The sequence below is a fragment of the Cupressus sempervirens genome, chromosome 10 (genome assembly GCF_028749045.1).
Source record: "Cupressus sempervirens isolate cs-2001-9-10 chromosome 10, ASM2874904v1, whole genome shotgun sequence".
In the NCBI taxonomy this organism is placed as follows: domain Eukaryota; kingdom Viridiplantae; phylum Streptophyta; class Pinopsida; order Cupressales; family Cupressaceae; genus Cupressus; species Cupressus sempervirens.
In genome coordinates this window covers 297,974,877-297,997,508 of record NC_143127.1, presented here as the reverse complement: position 1 = coordinate 297,997,508, position 22,632 = coordinate 297,974,877, and positions in this window count along the sequence as shown.

Here is a 22,632-nt window from a genome sequence, read left to right as displayed (position 1 = left end):
GTTTTCTGTCTTGGCTCTAGTCCTATCACATGGTCATGCAAGAAGTAGTGGGCTCATGCACTTTCATCTACAGAGGTTGAGTATTGAGTTGCAATGCTTGTTAGTTAGGAAATTTTATGGCTTTGGCAGTTGATGACTAAGTTTGGTTTTCCTCCTGATCGTCACACTATTCTGTGGTGTGATAATCAGAGTGCTATTCACATTTCTTGCAACCCGATGGAGCATCAACACACTAAACACATTGAGCTTTATATGCATTTCATTCATCATTTGATCCATGATGGTGTTCTCTCTTTGGAGTGCATTTCCACTGATGCACATGTTGTTGACATCTTCACCAAGTCATTTGCATCGCCTCGCTATCTTCAGCTACGATCTATGCTTGGGATTATAGAAGTTGTCCTTGGGGGGTCTTCTTGAGGCCTTCCTTCCTTCATTTTTTTTTCAGCATGTTTGTTCTATCTCTTTTTGGAGAGGGGTTTTTCCCACTGGGTTTTCTCCTTTGTCTTCGGTTTACAGAGATTTCCTTGTTTTGGGTACCTAATCAGGCCTTGTTGCTGGGACCCATTTTCCTTCTTTCATAGCTTTGCTAGGTTAGCTTCCTCCTAAGCTTCACTTAAGGGGGGTGTTAGAGTAATTTATTTATTACTTTAGGTGCTTTAGCTCTCTTAGGTGCATATAATTAATATTTAATATTAATTATAATGTGCAAACCTAGCTTTCTTTCCTTTAGGGTTTTTTTCACTTTAAAAGGTTGAACTTTTATATTTTTGTTTTCATAACTTAGAATACATTTTTGCTCTCACTTTTTTGAGAACTTGTAAGCTCTGCTTTTTCCGTTTCTGGCTTCTCTTCACTGCAGGATATTTGCATGCAGGTGTTCTTGAGGATCTATGAGGTTGGATTTCTCAACTTCTACACATACCATCTATTTTGTCTCATGCATCCATAGTATTTAATGTCTATAATATCATTTATTATTATTTTTATTTCTTCTTTTTTAACATGATTAAGAAAAAATGTAAAAGTTAGTTGAAAGAAGTCATAGAAATTAAGCTAGCTAGAAGTACCACTATTATGACACTTAAAAGTTTTTCCTATAAATGGAAAATAGATAGAGCACCAAAGAATGTGATGTAACCAACCTTAATAGGCATGATCCCTTCACACAGTTGTAAGTTAAAATTTGGAGTAGGTCTTTTGAAAAGAGGATGACAGTGCCAAACATCAACTTCCTTGAATTGCCAAAATGAGTGTACCATATCATAGTATCTCAATAGTTAAAGAGGGGAGATAGTTCTCAAGTCTAAATCCTTAACTTGAACCCAATTATCCTAGAATAAAGGACAAGTACCTAAGTTATTCACCTTTTTGAATTCGTCAAATGACGTGAATTCAAGATTTAAACCTTTGAGTTTGATTTGTAATTTGTCTTTTTAGTTGAGCTTTATTTGTCAGTATTTTGTGATTTTCAAATATAATTCAATCAACCAAATATATTATTAAATGATTTAATTAAAAAAAATTATTTTTATAAAGAAAAATCAATTTTATATTGTTAATTAATTGAGAAATCAATTAAATGGAGGAAATAAATTTAAAGATTTAATTAAAAGACTAAATTTGGCACAATTATGTGTTTTCTAATTTAATAATAATAAATTTAGAAGTTGCACTTAAATAATTTGACTTTAATTATTATTAGGTAAATTAATAAATATATTTTCTAAAAATGTCTTTCGTATTAAAAAAGGAAGTGCAAATAGTTTAAATAAAGTTTATCCTAATTAAAGGCAAAAAAACATGAACAAGGGAATTAAATAAATTAAAATAATCAAAGTTTATTTTAAGGAGATACCTTTGCATGTTTGAAAACCAAAAACCCTAGGTAGAGTTAAACTCATTATTAAGAGATTCGAGCTCATTCCTACATAGATTTAGGGGAGAAAATTTTAGATTTGGAGCAAAAAAAATTTGAAAGTTTGAGAGGGTTTGGATTTGCATGCATTTATGGGTTGTCTCAGATTTTAGTTTTTGTTTTGAGGTAGGGTTTGAAGATCCATTGTATAATTTTATTAAAAACTCTATCTATTTTGTGTCTTGCCAAGTGCTTGCATAATGCTAATTAATTTATTGTATAAATTTTTTGGATAAAGAATTTATGTGTAGATTTTGAAAAAGAAAACTTATTAATCAAGAAAATTTGATTGAGGAAATTTTTAGAGAATTATTATGATTGTATGCTTTTAAAACCCTTTCTAATATAGGCAAAATTTGATTATAGAAAATTGGAAGAAAACAACAAATTAAATAGCTATGGTTTGAACTTTAAATTTATCATGTGATTATCATGAATTTTCTAAATAAAAATAAATCTTCTTCTTATATCAAAAATAATTTAATTACAGAATTTATAGGAAAATCAAAAGATTAATTGAGAGGAAAGCATGTTGTAAACTTATAGATGCATGTGAAAACAAATATACTAAATATAGAAAACTAGGTTTATTATTGTTGCATGATTTGAGAGATCAAAGCCATATGAAAATACTAATTGCATATTTATTTTTATTTTACAAAAAATATAATATAATTTTTAGATTTCTTTTAAAGAAAAATCTTTATTTATGATTAATTATTAATTTCATATTTTAAAAAAAATATATCAATAAAAAAATGTTGTGATAGGAGTTGTTGACTTGATAACTACACTTATTGACTAAATACTGATAACATTGTACCAATACTTGTGACTTTAAAGTTGTTAGTACAATGTTGACTACCAAAAATTGAATAAAATGTACACTTAGTTATAAAAATTAACCAATGATGTGATGCCACATCAGTTGTTCAACTATAGGTACCGTTTATGCATGACCATTGTTCTCACTTTTTATTTGGGTTGTTTTAGACAACTTGGCAAAATGCCTAATGATGTGGCATCATAATGGGTAATGTGGACTTGAAAGCTTAGTTATAAGTAGGTGACTTGCCAAGTAAGTTGCTATCAGAAAATGAGAGAGATTTGAATTTTTTTATGTAGGACTTTGATAAGCACAAAGTTAGGGTGTTCAAGTATTGGGTCCTTTCCTAGGCCATTTATTTATTTTAAAAATTAAATAAATAAATACTACTTATTTTCTTTTAAGTGGATTTTTAATATTAATTCTTGTAAAAAACTCTGAGTGAGTTATAACTTGTTATATATTTACTAATGCAAGTGGAGATATAAGTTTATATATATATATATATATATATATTGACATAGCTACATTTAAGAAGAGTTATAGTTGAGTTAACTATACAATCATCTAGTTATGAATATTTAAATATTATGAGAGAAATTTTAAATAGTTTAATTATAATTATAATTATAATTTGAGGTATCTCAAGTTGCATTATGAATTAAAGGAAAAGTATAATATTAATATTAGACTTAAATAGAAGTCAAATTAACATTTTAGAAATGAGATTGATATTAAAATTTAATATAATAATATAGATTTATGTTATTAATTAAATCATTCATGATTTAATACTATTTAAATTAATAACATGATAATATTGCATGGTTGATAACCTTTATCCCACTATGAAATGATTATGAAATGAAAACTTGAATTTGAAGCAAATCATTTTTTATGGAATTATATTTCAAAAATAAAAAATAAAAATAACTACACTTGTTTTGAATGTATTTTGAAATGTCATGTTTTATCTTATGATGGTTTTTTTGGGGAAACCTAGTAGCTCGGCCAAATAGGATTGTTTACTAGATTCTTTGGAAGTGATGATTCTATGCACTAGTTATGTGATGTTGTTTTGTTATGATTATTTCATTCTAAACCAATGTGCTATATTCACGTGTTATCTATTGGTGCTTTCTAGTTGCTTGTATAGGACTGAAGTGAATATTGTGATTTTATGAGATATACTTTTTATGAACTTAGGGTAGGTTATCTATGTGTGTGTTGGGAAGTGGCTTGCAATGGAGGTTAGAGCCCTAAAGAGGTTGCTTACGTAACCCATTATAAGTTGTATTAACAAGGTGATAGCATTTCATTATGGGGTTAAAATAAATTAACAAGAGTCATTATATTACCTCAGTCATGCCTCAAGTGCTAGTACATGCTAGGATGGGAGTAGAGAGGATGTTTGGTTGTAGCCTTGCCTCATTAGTATGCATTATTTGTAAGAAAACATACTAATGCCACACTATGGGGCCAAAGTCCAGAGAGACTGTGAGGGTAACCTTAGAGTTGAGTCATGTGATGACACTTGCCCACTTGCATATTAAGTTTCCTACATGTCTTTGTTTCCTCTAGGATTAGATGTTATTTGTGTACTTGGTACTTTTGAGATAGATTGTTATTAGGATTTCTTGACCTAGAATCTTGTTATGACTTTTGGATTGTTATCCATTTGGAAATTAGGATTATCCTCTCACCACAGTGGGAGTGGGCCATTTAGGTTCCATGAGGGCGGGTGGTATTGTTTTTTATACCTTTGAGATCTGACAGTTGGATGTTGATCATAGATGCACCTTGTGTAGTTGTTCTATTCTTCTGTTCTTATGATAAATTTTTATGGTCATATTCTTGTATATTGTACTTTGATTATTTGAGATCCTATAGCATGTTTTATCTTATCATGATGTATATTCCTTTTGCATTTCATACTCTATGAAATCTACAGAGGATGAGTATGCATTCTAGTTATGCCATGTGGCATCTTATGTACTTCCATATTCTTTCATGTGATTGTAGTTAGAATAAAGTAACTATTATGTTTAGTACTTGTAGTCGGTTTGGGTAGTTAGGAGGTGAGGGAATGCATCAATTAGTTTCCAACCAACTAACCCTTCTGTAAGTACTTGGAATATTGTCAATGTACTCATGTTGATTTTGGTATTAATAAAGAAATCATTTCCTTTCCTATTGGCATTGTGGTATGAATGGTACATTCTATGTTTTATTTCAACTGTAACTCAATTATGTTATTCTATATGATTAGGATATCTCTATGAACTTGAGTGATATTTCCACTCTACATTTTTGGTGCCATTGCTTGAGTCCAAACTTGGAGGTCAACAAGACGGATTAATGGGAAGGCCCTTTGTACCACTCATCCAAGTAATAAATAGTGATGGGGAAGAGGAGGAAATAATTAGGGAAGATCAATTGACATGTGATCAGGTAACAACCTCGGAAGTTGCGATCAATTAGTATGTACAAAGGGAAGCCTATGAGAGAATGGTCCCTAAAGGTATGATACACGACAAAATTTTAGTTCCACCAGTGATGTATGAGATCTTGGGAGAGATCCCTTGCCTGTTAGCATGCAATTTGTTATGAGCGAAAGATGAAAGTGCTCAGACACAAAGGCAATAGAGGAGACAATAAGTACTATAGAAGTTTGCAAAAAGGAGGACTAGGGAAAATGAAGAACATGAAAATTCCAAAAATGGAAACAAACAATAAAAATGATTCATGCCCCTAACTCCAAACATATATCCCAGGAAGGTATAAGGAGAAGAAACTGAGGAATGTGTCTCCTTAAGGATACTACATCTCGAGGAGTAGGAGAGATGTTGTAACTTGAAGGGAGGACAGGGGGATTCCATGAGAATCTAAGAAGGGTTGATTGAGTATACAATCAAAGGTATAAAAAATGTGGTTATCTTGGAGACACCAACAAGGAAATTGGGATATAGAAATCCAGAGATACCTACAGGGAGAGATCTATGATAGGATCAAAGCCAAGAAGAAGAGGATACTCTCAATAGTTTCTCCTCAAGAGAGAACTTTCAGTCGAGAGGAGGTGTTCCATTGGGAGGAAGTGTTCCATCAGGAGGAAGTGTTCCACCGAGAGAAAGTGTTCCATTAGGAGGAGGTTCTCTATCTAGAAGAAGTGTTCTGATAGGAGGGAAAAAGCCTCACATAATGGAAATAGACAAACAAAAATTACCAAGGTTTATAGGGGATGGCTTAGAGGACCCCACTCGTCATTGTAAAACATGTATAACAATATGGTAAGAAAATGGAGAAAATGAAATAGAAGAATGGCTAAAAGCTTTCCTGACCACACTAAGGGATATTTCTATTGATTGGTATACCGATTTGGAGGAAACAAAGAAAAACACATGGAATAATATTCGTATAGCCTTTGAGGAAGAATTCAAACTCCTAAGGGGTGATGATGAAATATTAACAAAGATTTATAACACAAGACAAGGGAAGAGTGAATCTGTCAAAGTCTACAACAAAAGAATGAAAATATGATAGGGAACCTAGACAACAAGTTGGTAGATGAACTAAGGAAATGATGGCTCATCAAAGGATTAACACTGTCCCTAAGGAAAAATATGAAGATATTCCCACCATCAACCTTTGGGGATGCATGTACTCGTTCCATGGACAGAGAGAGAGATGCATGTTATCTCTTGTGTTGGAATTCTATAGAATAACTTAGAGGGGGGCTAAATTAGTTATTCAAGGTTCAGATGTACAAATAAAACTTTTCTCAACTTAGTGAGCCCATAAAACATTTATGCATGTAATCAATAAACTTGTAGCATGTTACTACCAAATCAACTTGCAAATATGTAAACATAAAAACATACATCACATTTGACACAATGATTTAATGTGGAAACCTAATTTGGGAAAAACCACTAGGAACATGCTACTTATTTCTCACTCTTCTGAAGTGATGCCCTAGCAAAGGCCAACCATGTTAAAGGTTACAATACACACTGTTAAATGTGACCCGGTTAGAGGATTTTAATCACCCTGTTAGAAGTGAGCCTTGTTAGAGGAATTTAGGCCATTCCCTTCAAATTCCACCCTATTAAAGGATTTTCAAATTACTGTTAGGTCAACTTTAATCCAAAGTATTTTACACTATACTGATACAATTGTTAGAGAGTAACAGTGGAGCTTTTGATTTGATACAACTTACAACTTCTTTTGTAGAATACAGATCTCTATTTAGTCCTCAATCTTGCTTGGCCTTTGCACTTTGTAGTTCTAACAGCTTGTTCACCTTTCAAGCATATATTTCTTTGAGTCTTCTTACTTAATATGCCAATGCAATCTCCTCTTTGGTCACTATAATAAAGCAAAACCTTTCATCTTAGGTTCTTTGTTCTTTCTCTAATTTTTTGACCTTCTCCTTTCTTAGCCATTTATTTGCCACACTTTGATTTATGACCAGACATTCCCCTATATAGGAAATTAGGATACTTTGTGATTTTCCATCATCCAATTCAGGGTTTAGATAGATTAGGTAGGATACAATGTATCTACCTCATATTTTGTGTTACTTCTAGAAACTTCTCCTAGAATCTATTTGAATACACCTAGAAATGGTTTATCTCAAATTCTATGCCACCAACTTATCAACCTTGTCTTTCATCTGGTTCACAAAATTCAAGAAAACAAACTTGCTGGCTCATATTTGAAAAATCTTTGATCTTTCTAATAATGTAATGGCTTGACATTATCAATCTTCTGATGCTTGGCATGTACTACATTTCTTGGCATCAACTATGAAATCACTCGGAATCAACTAAATTTTTACTAATGCTTGAAACATACTATGTTGCTTGCAATCAACTCTAACTTCACTCAGCTTCAACTATTTTACTTGGCATACAATAGAATTTTCTTTTACTTGGCTCCAACTAATTTTCTACTTGGCTTGCACTAACTTTGCTCAAAACCTACTAACAACTTGATCAAGCTTGGTAGATAGTCTTTTGTGTAACTTATTCTTCTAAAGTTGCTGAGTGTAACCAACCTTTGTAATCTTAAGTAGATTATCAATACATCATGTCATCACTATCTTAACTGATCCTTGTACTTCATTACATAATCATAACTCAACCTTTCCTCTAGGTGCTATTGTTACATCTTATTGATCAAATCCTTCTCATCAATTAACTAAGTGATAGTACTTGAATCTTATAAGCAATTATCTTACCAGTAAATAACAAGTTTGACATCAATGACAAAATAATGATTGAAATACATTTTCTACTTCAACAATCTTCCTCTTTCAATAATCTCTTTCAACAATGATCTTTTCAATCAAATCTCAATAATATCCCTCTTTGGCATTGATGGCAAACCAAACTAATCAACCAAATCACCTAAATGGTAAAACACTTTGTTTAGCTAAACTGACTAGGTTAAAATAGTATGACGATACCAAAAATAAAATTTGTAGCAAAATTTCTCCCTCTTATTAGAAACTTCCATCTTCTAGTTAGGTTACAAAACATCTACTTATAACTCCCTCTGAGTTTCTTCAAGTGTATCTCCCTCTTACTAGGTAGATTAGGATTTCTCCCTCACCATGCATGCATTGACCTTTGATTAGCAACTATATTTCTCTTAGATAACAATCTTTGATATACTTCTTCTAATATTCTATCTTACTTTCTGATCAATGTCTTCATCTTTGAACAATAAACTTATGTGTCTATTGATTAGTAGAATATCTCCCTCTTTGACAACAATGCCAAAGAAATATCATCTTTTCATCTTGAGCATGCAGATATAGACTTTTGTAGTTTCAACAATTTCTCTAATCTCTCACTCTATCAACTTGCTTGTGATTGTTTTGGAGTTTTCAACATTTTAATTACTTCAAGCATTTCCTAAAGTAAGATCTTCTACATCAATTTGTAACATTCGATAATTAGCTTGTTTAATGCAAGGTTGTTCTCTTGTTACATAGATAGACTTTGATAGGGGCATCACCCTTAGTTTACCTCTTAGATATTTGTGAGCATCCTTAAGTAATGGTTTGATGAAGATGTCACCAATTTTCTTCTTTAAGTTTATAGCAGCAACAACATATTTAGCTTCAGTAATAGATTGTGAAGTACAACTTTGTTTTGTACTAGTCCATGTAACTAGTCTTTTGCTTAAGAAAAGTACTCCTCCAATGGTTCTCTTTCTGTCATCTATATTTCTACCCCAATCAGCATTAGTGTAGGCTCTCAAGTCAAACTTTTTATTCTTCTTGTAGTATAGGCCAATCTCTTCTGTACCTTTCAAGTATCTCATTATTCTTTTTACAACCATTAAATGATTTTCTCTTGGATTGGTAGAAAATCTTGCAACTATTTCTATTGATAATGCAATATTAGGTCTTCTATGTACAACATATTGCAACTTGCCAATCATAGACCTGTACATTGTTTGGTTTACTTCAATAGAATCATCATTTTTTGATAGTTTGTGTCTTGTTATCATAGGTGTACTTACTATTTTTGAATCCTCTAGTTCAAAAGTCTTCAATATTTCCATGATGTACTTTTATTGAGTGATGTATATACCATATTTTAGTTGATATGCTTACAAACCTACAAAGATCTTAATTTCTCCAAACATAGACATTTCAAATTCTAGCTTCATTTGATTTGCAAAATTCTTACATGAAGCATCTTGTCCTCCAGATATGATATCATCAACAAAAATTTTAAATAACAGAATACCTTTACCTTTTTCTATCTTTATGTACAGATTGTTTTTGTCATCAGTTCTTTCAAATCCAATCTTCACAAGATACTTATGAAATCTCTCATACCATGCTCTTAGTGCTTATTTCAAACCATAGAGAGCATTGTGCAGTCTACATATCATATTTTTATTGTTCTTATCAACAAATTCTTCTAGTTGTTCTATATAAACTTCTTCTTCTAATATGCCATTCAGAAATGCAAATTTAACATCCATTTGATAGACATTGAATCTTTTGTATGCATCATAAGCAAGTAGAGTTCTTACACCTAATCTTGTAATTGGGGCAAATGTCTCCCATAGTCAATTCCTTCCTCTTCTGCATATCCTTTACAAATCAGTCTTGCTTTATTTCTTGTGATGTCATCATTTTCATCTAGCTTATTTTTTATTACCCACTTGGTGCCAATCACATTTTTGTCTTTTGGTCTAGAAAGCAGACTCCATATTTTATTTTTCTCTATCTATTCAATTTCTTCTTTCATGGCTTTGTACTAGTCATCATCTTCCAATGCATCTTTTAATATCCTAGGTTCTTTCATGCTTAGCAAACATGATTCACTTCTCAATCTATTTCTTGTCATTGGTTAAGCATTTTTATCTCTAATGATTTGATCAGTAGGATGATGTCTTTTGACATATTTGGACAATCTTGGCTCAACTCTTATTACCTCATTTTATCTTCTAGTTTCAGAATCACTATGTATATCTCTATTGGTTGTCTCAACATCTCTTTCATGTGTACTATTCTTAGAATCAGAATGTGCAGTTCCTTCATATTGTAACTCAGCATATGAATGCAACTCTATTCCTAAATTCAATCCTGCATTTATAGGGTGTGACTTAGCAGTAACTGAAACTTGTTGTTGATTTCCAACTTGATTTGCAACTTCTTTAATAGGAATTCCTTCATAAAAATATACAAAGGATTTGTATACTTTTGGCTCTTTCATGGATTCATCCTCATGTACTCATTTATGTTCATCAAAGTTCACATTTGCACTTTCCACAATCTTGTTAGTGTTACTATTCAAACATTTGTATTCTTTACTTTTTGTGGAGTAGCCAAGGAATATACCTTCCTCACTTTTTGCATCAAGCTTACCATTCCTAGCATCTTTGAGAATGTAACATTCACTTCTAGATACCTTAAAGTACTTTACATTGGGTGAGTATCCATACCATAGTTCAAAAGGTGTTGAATGAGTACCTTTCTTGATTTGCAAATAGTTCAGGGTATAGACAACTGTGCTTATAGCTTCTCTCCAATATTTTAGAGCGACATTCTTTTCCATCATGAGTGTTCTAGCATAGTCCATTATAGACTTGTTTCTTCTTTCAACAATTCAATTTTGTGGAGCAGTTCTAGGTACAAATGTTTGTCTTTTGATTCCTCTATCATTATAGAATATTTCAAACTCATTTGATGTGAATTCTCCTCCTTTGTCTGATATATAAAATTTCAATCTTTTACCTATTTGCTTCTCAACTCTTGCCCAGTACCACTTAAACATTTGAAAAGCATTAGATTTCTATTTTAAAAACATGACTGCCATCATTCTAGAATAGTCATTGAAAAATTATAACATTATGTACTTATCTCATTATATCTTTGTACTTCAATTGGTTCACACAAGTCAGTATGAACAATCTCAAGTATTTCTTTAGAGGTATAAGCTTTACTTTTAAAGCTTGATTTTGTCATTTTTCCTAGCTGACATTGTTTATATACACAACGAAAAATTGTGTATTCATGAGACTTTAATTTGAGTGTGTGAGAGTGAGTTAATCTAAAGAACATGTATCAAATATAAAAAAAACAACTCTCTCAACTCAAGAACATCTCGTCTCTCTATAACTAAGATGGCTAATTTTCTCTCAGATCGAGCATTTTAGTGACATCCTAGAATGAGATATCGTATAACTAACATGAAATGATGCAACACTAGCATGAATAGACAAATTAGCATGAACATGCAAATGAAACTATGAACTACAATAACAAAGTATAGATATGAGATTTCTCTACAAATAAAGATCATAAAAATGGTAATGATAACAATGATAATAATAATGCATATGCTTCTCTCAACAATGAACTATAATGCTAATGCCTAAAAAGTTCATGATTTTGCTCTAGAAATGCCTTGTATTTATAGATTTTTCAAAGAGCTTGGGGTAAGGTTTGGTTTTTACCAAGGATAAAGGTTAAATAATAAAATAATAATATCCATGAACCCATTTTGAATAAAATATTCATTATGGAGAATCCACTCAATTATTAAATTATTATTTGAACAAAATAATAATATCCATGAGACCCATTTTGAATAAAGTATTCATAATGGGGAATCCCACTCAATTATAATAATATCCATGAGATCCTCTTTGAATAAAAATATTCATAATGGGGAATCCCACTTCAAATATAATAATATCCATGAGATCTACTTTGAATAAAAATATCCATAATGGAGAATCCCACTTGAAATATTAAATTATTATCTTGGGTCCATTTTGAATAAAATATGATTTTGGAGATATTTGAATATAAAATTGATTTTTGAGAATAAATGTCCATTTTAATTTCTTTAAAATTGAATTTCATGTGTAAACTTCAAATGGGTTCAAATAGTTGATTAATTTGAATTTTTTATTTAAATCAAATTTAATTGATTTATCCTCAATTCTCTAAAATACATATGATTTTAACCTTAAAACCCTTGCTAATTCGGTGAAAGGCTTGATTAAAAGATGTGCCCAATTTTAGGTGTCTACAAATTCCCCTCTTTGAATTGATATGCATGCATATTGGTTCAAAGAATGCTCTTGAATTATTTGGTTTCAATTCAAGTTGAAAACCTTATGTTTGATGATCTGAAAAAAAAAAAGAAAAAAAAGAAGAAGAAGAAGAAGAAAAAGAAACAACTTGGATGCCCCGGTTTGATTGGCTGGAGTAGAATGGATTGAATGGTTGAAGAACTTAGAAGAGAAACTTAGATGATGATGGTTGATATTGATATGTTGCCCCCTCAGAATTGAAATTGGACAAATCCAATTGTATTTCTAAAAAAATGATGATGAAAAGACTATAGAACATGATAAGAGTGGGCACGTTGAAGAACTAGATCACACAAAAACTTAAAATAACATAGCAATGTAGTCACCAAGTGATATGGAAGATCAATCAAAGATGTTAAATAGATGAAATAGTCCCATCTTAGAATTTAGAGTTGGGAAAACTAACATGTCTTGGCTCAAGATATAGAGTTGGATGAATAACGAGTTCATGATAGAACCATTAGCTAGATAGCTAGATGTGGTTGACTTAGATTAATGTAGAATAATCACTTGTAATGAAAAACTGATGTAATTTTTTAGAATGTTGTATAAATAAGCTCATGGAGGACAACTTAGGTGCTTTAGTGCACATAATGCACATAGCAGAGATTAAACCTAAGTTGGCAGATTTGGATGAATCTAGTTCAGACAAGGCTTTCATCAATGAAACTAGAGAGAAGACAATGCTTTATCAAATGTGAAGAGATGGGATGGATGCAATAGTTTAGAGATTGGTGTGGTATAAATAGGAGAGAGTTCCAATGAATTGGGTGGCACCAATCATATGAGGTATGTGATCAAAAGATGAAGGCATGGGTGCCTTTAATGAGAAAGAATTTATGTATTAGCCATAGTTTGTTTTGGTGCCCCTAGTGATAGGATTGAATGATGACAATGGATAAATTGTTCTAATTGAGTATGGATGCACCATTGGGTTTGATGATGAATTGGGGATAAGGGACTTTAATTGGACACATTAGTAGACTGATGATGTTGCTATTGAGCAAGATAATTTCTTTGATATCAAGTGTCCTTGGGGTCATGAATAGAGGATAAACCTCAAAATTTATACCAAACCTTTGAAAATAACTTTTGGATGAGGAAAAACAAGAATTGAAGGAATGAAATGCAAACCTAGGCAACATGAAATGTGACACAAACCTAAGTTATGAAATGTAGCTAATTGTCACTTTTTGTGAAGAGATGCCTTTTAATTATCATCATTGGGCATGAAAAACATGATATAGTACAATTAAGATTGGTTCAACCATGGCAATATAAATACTTTATCATTCTGAGCAAACAAAAAGAAAACTATGTACAGGAAAGAATTTTTTTTACATTATTTATAATATTGACAATAAATTGCAAAATTGCTACAGTATTTAACAAACACTACAAAATAAAAACAAAGAAAAGACCCATGATTTCACCTTGGCATCTCTAGTCTCGGACATCATTGAGTCGCTAGAAATCATGGCATAAGAGAAAATAAGTAGTTTTCAATCCTTTGTAGTCACGGTTGTGTGTGAAGCAAGTGTAATATACAATAATTTGTACAATAAATGGGAATGTGGTCCCCACTTGGAAGAATGAAAGTTGTGATAAAAATAGTGTAAGTATTTAATATGTTTGTGGACACACATTGGATTTGATTTAGTGTATGACAGCTCACAAAATGTATTGCATTCAGAGTGTTTGTTAAAGTGTATTTGGTGTTAGCATGTGTGGATGATAGGTAGGCGTGTAGATGGGAAGTGTCTTTTTGAAGAATTAGTATTGTTGTCCAATTGTCAAAAGGCATTGTATTCTCAAGCGGCACAATAATTTTGGTTGTTGTGCGATTGTTATATGTCATGAGAGGTGCAAAATTCAATCAAAGTGGCATTATTCTATGTCATTTGTGACAAAGATGAAGGACAACTCTCCTACTCCTAAGAAGTCAGTAGCATGTAACAAAAGGTATTAAGAGTTTGTTTCCATAAATAGGTTAATGATACCCATTGATCTCATAGTGTATTTGAGTGATTAAAAAACACAAGAGAAGCTTGAGAAAATAATTGTTTGGTTGAAAATAGCAATGGCGGACTCACAAGAGCATGCACAAAAAAAACCTAAGTCAGTAGAGGTGGGAATTGGAGGATGGATTGAGGTTAATATTGAAAGTCTAGTGGATGGAAAGTGGCTAAGGAGGTAGAGGAGAAGAGAAAAATGTAGTCTCCAAGAAGTGAGTGGACCATCCTCTCATCAAAATGTGTGTCAGTGTGAACGGGAAGCCATAGAGGCAAGTCAAGGTGAACTGCCCTAGGATCCAACAAAAGAAAATGAGGAGGATCCTACCCTGCTATAGATGTTATCTGAAAGTGTGACACAAATTGCAAGGCAAGATGAGATAGTGGAGGAGACTAGATCTCCAGGTGGGCAGACACAACTAGAAGATAGGAATGTAAGTGTCTTCTTTACAGATAGTCAGCCAGAAGATCAAACACCTATGGAAGAGACTACACCAGTTATAGAGCAAGGACCTATAGTTAACCCAATGACGTCACCATATTGGCATGAAAAGAATATATTTGGGGGAATGATCAACTTATTTGTAGAGAAGGCAAGTAGTTTTGTTATGTCTTCATTTCATCCTTTCAAAGAAGCACAACCTAGTATTGTCTTGTAACTAGTTCATGATCCAGACATGGCAATGGAAGTGGAGCTAAAGAAAGCATTGGTGACAGAGACAGAACAGGCCTGTAATGCAGTGAAAGACACTAAGTTATTTCAAGGTTTGATCAAGAGAGCTCAAGAAGATGGGGCGCGTGAGGAGGCCAAGCATTTAGAAGTAGTACTTTTAGTAGAGCGAGCGTGAGTAGAGACTGAAAAGGCAAATCTAGTTGTAGAACAAGCATTAGTGGAGCAAATCCAAAATGAATTGGTCTTGTTGCAATCTCAGCTTGAAGCTTTTAGAGAAATGATGGCAAAGATGAATGCCATAGCGTATCGATCACAAGATCAATTAAATGTTGCCAATGCAAGAATTACCCACTTCATGAATGAGATGCATGAGGTGAAGCATGAGAGGGAATCTTGGAAAATGACTACAAACACTTATAAGTAGTGTGAGACATTGCTCAACAAACAAGGCTACCTAGGTCAACAAAGCTATGAGCAGATATGAATGAAGTCATGGAGAAGTCCAAGAAGCTAGCACGAGAGGTAGCATACTACATGGGATTGTATCATTAGGCAGTTTACCTATAGCATAGGAGAGGAATATCCTTCTTAGATAGAACATTTATGACACAGATGAATACTTTTTTTAGACATGGCCATATTCCAATTCTGACGGATCCCATACAATCTAGGAAAGTGCAAAACTAATCCCAGGAGCTTCATCATATAAGACTGCACAAATAGGAATGCCCCCAACTAGAAATCCAAATGTCCTACCTCCATGAGGAGGACATTAATGAGCATTGTACTTTTGTTGTGACTTTGTGTATCTTGTGATAGGAAGTATTTGTCCAAGTTGATTGTGGTGGTTCATGGCATATGTTGATGTTTTTGTGATTTTTGGAAAATGTTATAAATGTTTTGGAAATTTTTGAAAAATATTTAAATGTTTTGTAATTTTTGATGAATATTTAGATGTTTTTGGAAATTTTGGAAAATATGTGAATGTTTTTGGAATTTTTTGAAAAATATGTGAATGTTTTTGAAATTTTTTGATAGATATTTGAATGTTTTTGGAATTTTTGAAATTTTTAATTTTTTTTAAAAAAATGTCTGAAAGGTTTTAATCTCTGTAAAAGTGGGAACAATATGATCCGTAGAGGAAGCAAAACCTTTACTTATATGCGGGAATCTGAATGTCCATGTGGGCTTGTAATGGAAGATGAGTAGAGATTTGCATAACATTTGGAGCATCCTGATATGTAAGGTGTAATTGTATGTATATTAACAACCCTTATAGATGATTACAAGGCGAACATTGAGATGTTTCTCTAGGTGTGTTCTGAGATGGATACTCTCAAGGCCTATGGAAAGGCATTTTGGGGCCCGAAAAAGGCATTTGGGCCAAAAAGGGCACTTGACGGACCTGAAAAAGGTGCTAGAGGGGCCTAGAAAAGGTATTTGGGCCTAAAAAGGTGCCAAAGCGGGATCCAAGCTCTCATGCTTATGCTTACTTATTCTATGCCCCCAGTTGAGTGACGATGGAAGAGTTCAATGGATATTTGGGCTTTCGAGATAGCATTGATATATTTGTTGAAAGGGGTGAGACCAATCATGGCCACTGCAACATAAATAAGACTAATGATCTATTGGGAATTGTTATTCATGACAAGAGGAAGGAAAAGGGGACACCTCTTGTGCTATTTGCATTGTGCTAGATTTTCCAAAGCCTAGCGAGATGTTTTAGGACATAACTATGCTACTTCTTAATATCAGTGAGGCATGTTGGATTCAAATATTTCATGTCCTATCATATAGCCTATTTGAGCTAAAGTGAGCGACGTTTGATAGGAATTTTGAGGTTTTGTTAATTTTTTAAAAGCTTTCATGGCTATGTTTGGCAATTATGACCCACCTTTTGAATGGTTTTCATAATTTTTGACAATTTTTGAATTTTTTGATAATTTTTGGCAATTTTTGAATTTTTTTTGGACAAATTTTGACAAATTTTGAATGTTTTTGATGTTTTTTAATAAATTTTGAATGTTTTTTAATGATTTTTAAGAAATTTTCAACTAGTGGGAGTGAGACGAGGATGTGAGTGAGATTTTTTGGACTATGGAGATAACCAAGATTGTGTGGAGGCACCTAAAGAGTCAAGGAGACCAAAGTGGGCCAAAAGGGCTAAGAGAAAGCTTAGGGAGCTATATTGGAGACTTTGAAGGAAAAAATGATCTTTGATTTACATCAAATGCATTAAATAAGAGCTAAAATGAATAGTGGGAATCATTGGTCATGATAGATAGCTGAGTAGTGCATTGATTTTCCTACAATTCACCTCTATGGTATCTCAATACATAATCTGACTCCATGTTTCTCCTGATTGGTTGTTCTCCTCTTTGTTGCTATGTTGTTGACTATCTTTGCTTTGATGAACTTTTTTGGATGCTAAGGAACCACTAAACTATAACTCACAAGTGTTTCTCAATTGGGTATGTGTGAAATTAACTTGACTGTGCTAGGTAAGCCTACGACTGTCTTGATTGTTTTTTAGCATTGAAGGACTTGTGTGGTTTAGGGAAGTCCAAAGGTTCTATCTCTCATTCCTTTTCAAACCAAAGGTGGCATTTCTCATGTCTTTTGTACCATTTGTTTTGTGTATTTTTGATTTTTTTTGTTTAGATTTTTTATTTTTGATTTTAGAGATTACCAATTCTCAAGCAAGATCACATTACTTTGCCCCCAATGTCTAGCACGACATAAGGCAATATGGATAAACAAGCTGATGGATAAGATGGATAAATGAAAATACTAAAGTAGGTGAATGTTATCCTTAGGGACTATCTCTTCAAGATTGACCAAGCTAAGAAAAGGTAGTAACATATGAAGCTTGTTTTGGATAAGAAATTTAAGTCAACAAGCTAGATAGCATATAGGTAATTACCTGATGCCATGAAGGTATGTAGTTCCAAAAGAGCAAACATGTCAAGCAGTTTGTAAGAACCAAATTTTTTAATTTTTTATTTATTGATCAAGACCAAGGGTTCAATAGGATAGGATACCAATATGATGGGATTATTAGGATGGAGCTAGGTATGGATACACAAGATTTTGATAGGGATAAGATAGTCAATACTCACATATAGCTCAACTTTGTCAAGACCAAAGGTGAAAGAGTAGATAGATGGATGATGGAAGAATTACACATTATGCATGTTTGCCAAGTTTTCATCATGGTACTTGTCCAAAGTGCCACAAGAAGTAATTTTCACCATAGGATGGATTTATTTTTCTTTACTTTTTCTACCAAGGTACTTGTTTACCAAGTTTTTATCAAGGTACTTTCTATTTTCTTTTGTTTTCTTTTTGAAGGACTTTGAGTCATTTTTTCTTTGAATAATGCTCCTCGTTAAAGGATATGTTAAGATAGGTCAAGCTCACTAAAAGGAATGCTCAAAGATGTTGATAAGGTGAGGAAAGGAAGATGGTAGAGAAGATAGGGGTAGATGGAGGATAAGGTTGTAGGCTTTGGATAGATAGGAGGAGGATGGATAATAGGGAAGTGTAGACCTCAAAATATTGTAGAAGAGTGGGTATAAAAGTGGGTAAGATCAACAAAGACACATGCATTGAAGAGTAGTAGGATGATATAATTTCTATGGGTGAAATAGCTTGAGATATGGATGTTGGAGATGGTATAATACTTGTGGAAGATGATGGAGTGGAAAGCATTGGAAGTTTGAATGACAACTTTTCTTTGTTTTCAATATTCAAGTCTTTCAAAAGAGACTTGGGAATCCATATAGATTTTGATTCTTCCTTGCCTTTGGATACTTCAAAATGCATTTCTTCAACAATGAGTTTAGGAACCCATATATGCTTGATTTTTGTTCTTTGCATTTTTTGAACAATGGGTTTAGGAACCCATATTTTCTTTGTTATTATGGATTCTTTTAGAAATGACACTTCAAGAATTGGTTTAGGAACCCATACTTGCTTCATTTTTGTTCTTTGGCAAGTCGACCTTTGGGGTCTCTTGAATCTTTCTTTTATATTTGTAGTCACACATCGATTAGAGGAGACATAGTGATCTACATTTTTACATAAATTCTTATATATTTTTATGTTGAACATCCAAATTATTTCCAAATGAATTTGGTTTTGTGGATTTAGAAGGCTGATATGAATGGTTCAGATGGTTGGGTGGATGGAAATTTCTCAAGGGTGAAAGTATTTTTTGATCTTTAGGTAGAGGAGATGGGGGAACAGGTCTAATATAGATAAATGGTTTGAAGGTTTTAATTTGGAAGGATGGATATAGGGTCCCAAGATGGATGAAATATTTGGAGGATGTGATATATAAGGACCAAAGATGGATTTGGAAGATGCAAATGGAGAAGGGATAGGGTTACCAACATCTTGAGTGTGAGCAACATGACCAAGGATCTCATCTTTAGGATATATTCCTTTATCAATAAGCTCATGAAAAGCTTTGATAGGAGTGGTGTCTTTGATAGGTTTAACTGAATCTTGAAGACATTTATTCAAGGGATTAGGAACAAAGAAGGAAGTTTGAGTGGAATATGGAGGACTATCACAAGGTGATGAGGGGATAGTTTGATCTTGACAAGGATCTTTGGACAAAACAGAAAGTGTTCTTGTCACTTGATCTTATCTAGGCTCCCTAGAGCTAGTACCTTGATCTTTCTTAGGAAGTGGATAGGAAATGGGAGATGGAGGATGATCTATCTCTTCAAATGGATGGAGAACATCTTGGAAGAAATGAAATGGGATGAAGGGATCTTGATCTTGATCAACACTTAATTCTTCATCATTTAGGTAGTCCTCTTGACATGAAACCACTTTCGAGGATGAGGGAGTATTTAAATCTGTATCCAAATCTATTTCTTGGGTCTGCATAGTGGGTTCTTGAAGTTCAAAGGAAGGACTACTTGGAGTGGACATGATAGACATAGCAATGCATGTAGGTCTATGATCGTTAGTCATACAAGTCATAAACATACATGTAGTCCAATCTTTTCTAGCTTAGGTTTCTTTTGAAGGTAGCCCTTGAGGATACATGTAGTCATTATAAGAAGTGCTAGATTCTACAATGGATGCAGTCATGTCTTCTATATTGGATGTAATGGTAGATGCATGACTATTAGAAGAGGTGCTAGATATAGTGTCCTCCATTTGATCTTGCTCAAGAATAGTGTCTTATTTTTTGAATTTTTTTTGAGACAAGGTAATGAGATCTTCTATAAGAAGTTTTTTCAAGGTTACTTTACAAGGTTCTCTCAAAGGAGTAAATATTATTTTTAAAGAATACTCAGGTTTCCTTTTGTATTCTTGCATGTGAAGAAGATTTTTATTACTAGATTGGAGTGTAGCCTTTTGTTTGCAGATTGTATAGGAAAATTATGGAATTTGTCTATTTGAAGAAGATACTGAATTTTGATTAGATGTAGAAGGAGAAGTTGATTGGAAGGGAGACTTGTTTTGCAAGATTTTCTTTGCATCCTCTATGGCTTTAAGTTTGGCAAGCATGATCTTCATATCCTTTAGTTCCTCCAAGAATTTTGAAATTTGAACATCCTCCATTGCTTAAATGTTTAGTGTTTTTGATTATGCAATGGATGATGTGAAGGTAAAACATCCCAATGTCAGAGAAAGGTGTTGTGTTAATGCAAGTGTGTTGGTCCAAAAAACAAAGAAATTAATAATTGATTATGATAAAAAGTTAGTATTGTAACAAGTTTTGATAAGTTTTAGCATCAAAAGGATTGTATACCTTGATGTTGAGGCTAAGAACCAAATAGGTGGATTGATTACTGGATAGGATAAACACAACTTGCAATGTTGGATTTCGATCTTTAACAATGGCTTGAGTTTCCTTAACAATTCACTCAAAATCAATTTTGAAACTGAAATTAAACCATTTGAATGAAAATGAGTTGATTTTTTTTCAATTTTTGCACAGGATGGTCTTCAATGTCTGTTTCAATTGGAGGATATTAAATGAGTCTTCAATTAGAGGATGTTTTTTTGATGTTTTCGCCCACTTTTAGCTAAAATTTTCAATTTTGGATTTGTTCAATTAAACAAAAGCATCATATTCAAACTTAGCAACAAAATTCCAATCACAAGCCTAGAAAATGCAAAATGGCTTCTTATCAATTGGCTCTAACAAGCTGGTCACTACTACGTTTTAGTAGTAGATCATCCAATAGTGTTCAAATTTACCTCTCTTAAAAGAGAGTTTCCCAATGCCAATGAGGTTTTGTGCAATCTCTTATGAGTCTACTCAAGGAAGGCTATATTTTGAACACTATTGTCTTGCATCCCATTACAAATGCAAGTCAACGGCTTTCCCTCTCACTAGCTTTGTTAAGGAAAATTCTCAAGAGGTATACCTTTCTATGGCTATATATTCTACCTATGATAAATCATGGGAAATAGAAATTGAAATTAGGTTGGGGAGTTTGATCACCCTAAAAGGTGAGAGCATATCCCTATTACTCCAACTTCTCAAACACAACAAGCAAGATTTGTCCAATTACGAGCCTTTAAACTAGAGAAGACATGAGGCTCGTATTTAGTCTATGTGTTTGTTCTTTCCCAAATTGATCTCTATAGACTTCTTTGGATTGTTTGGCATTTTGATCAACTCAAAGAATTGAGAGCATAGGTCTAATTCCAACAAAATTTTAGTGATCAACTTCTTTTACTTATTTAAGTGCAGAACTTTGAATTTCCACAATTTAAAGAAAATTGAAAGGTTTAGGCTTACCTTGTTCGAAGCTAGCAAAGGCAAGGTACATTTTTAAGGGTCTTCACCTTGTTTTCTTGTTTTTTTATGAGTTTTTCTTTGACATACATTTTGAAAAACCAATTTTAGCTATTCAAATTTTGTAAAGAAACCTCCTCGCAGCATCCCAAAACTGCAATAAAAAATTCAAATTAAAATTAGTTGATTTGGGTGATAAATGATTTTGTTTTAATAAAAATCATTCTAAGACATTTATTAAAAATAGAGCTTTGATCCAAAAAGTTTGAGATTTTTATTGTAGTCTCTTGAAAGCATCCCAAACCTACAATAAAATTTTCATATTAAAATTCCACGATTTGGGTGATTTTTTTTTTTGATGAAAATCATTAAAAAAAAACTAAAAATAGCATTTTTGATTCAAAAAATTCGAAATTTTTATTGTAAGCTCGTGACATCCCAAATTTTCACAAAAAAATTTAGATCAAAATTCATTGATTTGGATGCTAAATAAATTTTTTTCTTAAAAATAAAAAATAATTATTAAAAATACATTGTTGCTCCAAAAATCCTAATTTTTTTTTACTGTAGTTGCAAGCCATTTCCCAAAACCTTCAATAAAAATTTCAGAATGAAATGCATTGTTTTACATCTCCAAATATTTCTCATATCATGTATCATTAAAAAGTTATAGAAAATGGAGCGTTTATCAAAAAAAATTTGAAATTTTGCATTTGATTTCGTCCTATTGTCTACAACTTTCAGCAAATATTTTAGACCAAAATTCATCAATTTGGTCTACTTTTTAAGATTTTTATGAAAAATCAT